General features: G+C 37.2%; 1 protein-coding gene across 4 annotated transcripts in view; it reads right to left on the reverse strand.

The window, feature by feature from the left end:
* Positions 1-5000, reverse strand: part of LOC119583590 (myotubularin-related protein 3-like) — a 42797-nt gene that overhangs the window by 1374 nt on the left and 36423 nt on the right. The window lies entirely within an intron of this gene.

Here is a 5000-nt window from a genome sequence, read left to right on the forward strand (position 1 = left end):
TCATCTGGGGTTTTAAAATGCAGTATTCAGTCCAAGCTTTTTGCAGTTATATAAAAAAAAAAATCAGCAGATATTGCAGCAGCAGCAGCACCCTTTGCCAGCGGGTTTTAGCTACATGCATCAAAAATCCCCCACAACTGTGGCTGCAGTGGTAATGCTGTAGTGTTAGGCATGCTGCTGTGATTGTGTCATTCCCAAGTTTGCTTCTGCTTTTTTTCTTTCCTTTTTTTTCTAACAACAATCAGCTCCTAAAGTGAGCCTGTTTTCTTCATAACTTGCTAGCACCCTACAAGAGATGCTACTTTTGCTGGAGCCCAAATCTCAAACCTGTTATTTTTTTATCCTTTTCCCAAAAACTTCATTTCCAATAAAGAATTAGCTTCCAATAGAGTAGCTGTATATACTGCTGTCACTTTCCTTTATTTTTCCCAAGCTCTCCTCCCTCCCCCCTCCAAAGAAAAGCAAAGAAAAATGCACCCACTTCACAGCCAGAGCAATAAATAACCCAGCATAATACTTTTCAAAGAAATCTCAAACAGTATAAAAAATGCACATTTCCATCTGGATCACCATGCAATTACAAAAGAGTATTCAAAAGCTAACCAACTACAACTCCTAAAGTTTTCCCTTTGACTATCAAAAACTCAAGACTAAGTTCCAGCAGTCATTTCTCAACATACCTTTCTTGATTTACAAGAACACTTCTAATTACTAAGTCTAAGGCCACAATAAAGATAATAACATATAACTGATTCATGAATAATTATGTAGTAATGCATTTTGTATAGAGATGTAAGTTGAGTTGAAGAATTTCTCTGTACACAAAAGTGAACAAATTAAAAGAGAGGAAGAAAGAATATCCTTAATACTTGCTCTGAACAGAAATGCAAAACCCACCTTGAGTAACCTTTATTATTTCATGAATTCCATATATTAGAAATAAAGAAAAAAAATATATAAGGAAATATCATTTAGAGCCCTACTTCCTCCTCTGTTAACCTTAGATGAAAAATCAACTTCATTTGATAACTTTATATTATTTTTTTCTCTCTATCATGGATAACCAGGTGTATATATGCTAACATATACAAATCTATGGGATATATATTTTCAGAGCAATTCTTTTTTCTCTATCCTAGCTCACTGGATCCAGGTGACATGGACATCCTGACAAGAAAAATATTTGGCCAAGGGGTAGGTAGGGTGAACATCTTGTCATGGGAAATTGCTGCCGAGCATCAGGTGATGGTGATATCACAGGCTCCTTCACAAAGCTGAAGTTTACCCGCCATCAAAGGGCCGTCTCCAGGGAGGGCAGTGTCCATGTACATGGAACTATTTCTGCCCACTGTTACCAACAGTGTAGTGTGCTGAAGGAAACAGCATAACAAATAACAAACATAGACCTCGAAATATGACAAAATAGCAAAAATTTGTATGCAGAGAAAGGGAAGCAAGGGAGTTTTGATACCACACATTAGTGTTCATACCGGCCAAACATAGATGCCTACACACCTGGAAAACCATGGAAGCCTAATGTGGGGGTTTTGGTCCACATTCACGCCGCAAGGCACCCGGATTCAACAGGTTAATCAAAGGCACCACGATGTTTTCAATACATAAATAGCCTTACAGCTAAAAACAGTGTAATTATAATATTCAAATAACAAATAAATAAAAATAAATCCTTGAAAGGATTTATTTTTTTATTTGTTTGTTATTTGAAAGGATATCATCACTTTCATTATGAATCAAGGCAAGATTTGGCCAAAGTTAAAAGAACTCTGCTGGAAACTAAAAAATTCGAAAAAAAAGCCTTTCTGAGAATGCTGGCTACATCATTAAGTGGAAAACACAGGTAAATTGAGGGAGGGAGGGAGAGAGAGGGAGAGGGAGAGGGAGAGGGAGAGGGAGGGGGGGGAGAGGGAGAGGAGAGGGAGAGGAGAGAGGAGAGAGGAGAGAGAGAGAGAGAAGAGAGAGAGAGAGAGAGAGAGAGAGAGAGAGAGAGAGAGAGAGAGAGAGAGAGAGAGAGAGAGAGAGAGAGAGAGAGAGAGAGAGCTCCTCAACTAGCATTTCCTTGCAGAGGGAGGGAGGGAGGGAGGGAGGGAGGGAGGGAGGGGGGAGGGGGGAGGGGAGAGAGGGAGGGAGGGAGGGAGGGAGGATGGAGGGAGGGGAGGGAGGGAGGGAGGGAGGGAGGGAGGGAGGGAGGGAGGGAGGAACAGAGCTCCTAAACAGGTCAACTAGCTTTTCCTTGCGGCATATCAAACAAGAAAAGATTTTTTTTATTTACCGTAACTTTCCTCTGGTGACCCAGGAGTACCAAGAAAGTAGAAGAATAATAAACTAGGTTAAGACAGAGAAAGAAAGAGAAGCAGACAAGGAAAGAGATTAAAATCAAATTTTAAAAATTATCTATTTCTCGACTATACAAACTAAAATATACTTGAAATATATACTCTTCATCAAAGTCTTAACAACAAAGCATTATGATACTTCTTATAATGCTAAAAACAAGAAGGGTAAACTTAATAATCATCATTATAACTAAGAGGATATATAAAATAGTATTATTTTGCCATTCTAAAACCATTAATAAAGTGAACAAGGGTCTGTTTTTCCCCCCAATGCAGAGATGCACAAAGGATCAAGATTCTATCCCTAAGAATAGAATAACTGCTTTGTAAGACCCTGTATGGAGAGTGGGGACATAGCTGTCTGTTTCCGATTAAATAAAAAATTATGAAAACATTACTTGTATAAGCTGACAAATTTATAACTAACATTTTTTTTTCTGTGAAACACACATATGAAATACTTTAGCTTGAAAGGATCCCATTTACACACTTTCTATTCTCCAACAACTGGTGTAAGGTAACTAATGATTTAAATCCCATGTATTACTACTAGTGCTACTACTATTCCTACAACTCTGATTACTGATAATACTATTAATGCTATTACTACTAATTTACTACTTACAATATTACCATAATTACTGTCTACCTATTACTGCTACAACTGTTATTCATTTTCCTACAACTATTACAATTACTATTAACACTTTTACCATCAATACTACAAATACCATTACTAATAATACTATCATAACTACTGCTATTACGCAATACTGATATTACTAATAGTAGAATAATAATACAGTTTGAACTACTAAAAATATATACAGAGAGAGAGTGGCAATATCCTTTTCTCTGTACTTTTTGATACAATAGTAGGGGTTTCTTATCAGTGCAATTTCATTTGAAGAGGATTTGTAACTCAAAGCACCCATCCACTCTTCATTCCATCATGTACAAAAAAATAACAAACAAAAAATAACAACAACAACAATAACAACAGTAACAACAGTAACAACAACAACAACAACAACAACAACAACAACAACAACAACAACAACAACAACAACAACAACAACAACAACAACAACAACAACAACAACAACAACAACAATGAGAAAAAACACTAACAATAACAATAATAATAATAGTAAAAAATATAATAATAATAATCATCATTATAATAATAATGATAATGATGATAATCATAATAACATGTTAACCCACCATTGTGGTCATCTACCAGGGCATGGCCACCTGTGCCTTCCACTCTTTGGCCACTTTTCAGGCAAAGGTATAGTGGTGTGACTGCCTCATCTGAGTCAGAGTTGGAAAATGGATCCCAAATAGGATCAAACACCCTACTGTCACAATACAGGGGGTATGTAAATGGGATTTCCTAGATAATATTACTTTATATGTTTGCATAGTTTTTCCTTTTAGCATGTAAGAAGTTTTCATAATTTTTCTTTTATCTTTCCTGGTTTGCTGTGTCACAGTCCCTATTTTCTTCCACAGACATGGACTGTAACAGAAATGTATGTGTGTTTTACCCTTCAGCTACTGATGGGTATACATGTTCTGTTTCACCATTGGAAGTACTGGTCAAGGGAGGAAGCCCTGCACTTGCCTGTAAATACCTTGCAACTGTTTTCATCAGCTCTTAGCGAATCTTCACTTTGTAAACAAACAATGAGATTGATCACCCAGAAGACAACTTTTGGAACTTAGTCTAGTGATCAATCTGTGAAGCTCATCACTGTGGAAGTCTCATAATCCACTGCCGCCAGGAAAAGTTAGAATATGCATGACCTCCCCTCCAGGGAGTACGCACGGCTGACTGGGCTTGCCTCTGGGGCCTACTTCTGACATAAACTGGTGCATCACACTCACTACGCCACACCAACAAAGTGATATTTCTTTTTGTATTACTGGTAAGCAAAATATGATCTGAAAATTTTTATATATTCAGAAATGCATGAACTCAATTTTAGTTGCTAGATCACTTATGTACATCAGAATTCATTTCAAGAAATTACACTGTGTACAAGATGGAATGTGGTTTTATTGAGGTATAAAGAAAATGAATTTCTTCTCATTTTCGCAATCATATTATTATGAAATAAGAAATTATATGCAGTTAAATACAAGGCTGCCAACCTCATGATTTCAGTAAATCACATTTTTATGTCAAGGTTTATGTGCTAAAGATCATTCTTTGTACAAAATGATAGCTAATTAGAGCATTATACATTCCTCAGGCAATGTCCCAGGGGATGTGGCATGTGGGCATGAGGGAGCCTTATAAAGCACTGCATAAAATATAATGTATGCATAGCAACATAGTAACATGACATGAATGACCCATGATCAAGAGCCATGCCAAAGTTGGCCAAGCCATGAACCCCAAGTCATCCAGTGGCTATGGGTTAAAGTTCCATGGGTGCCTCAGATTTGTCACCTGCACAACCTGAGCTTGAAGATCTCCAAACTCTCAGTGAGTCTTGGCCTAAGCACAGATTATACTTGTGCTTTCATGATCTATATGGGATTGGACAAAAATGACCTGTTGGCCTCTACAGAAGCCATTGTTGAGATGATGGAATCAACAGATTTGTTAATAAGGGAGTATGAGCTGTATAACAA

This window comes from Penaeus monodon, chromosome 17 (genome assembly GCF_015228065.2).
Source record: "Penaeus monodon isolate SGIC_2016 chromosome 17, NSTDA_Pmon_1, whole genome shotgun sequence".
Lineage (NCBI taxonomy): Eukaryota > Metazoa > Arthropoda > Malacostraca > Decapoda > Penaeidae > Penaeus > Penaeus monodon.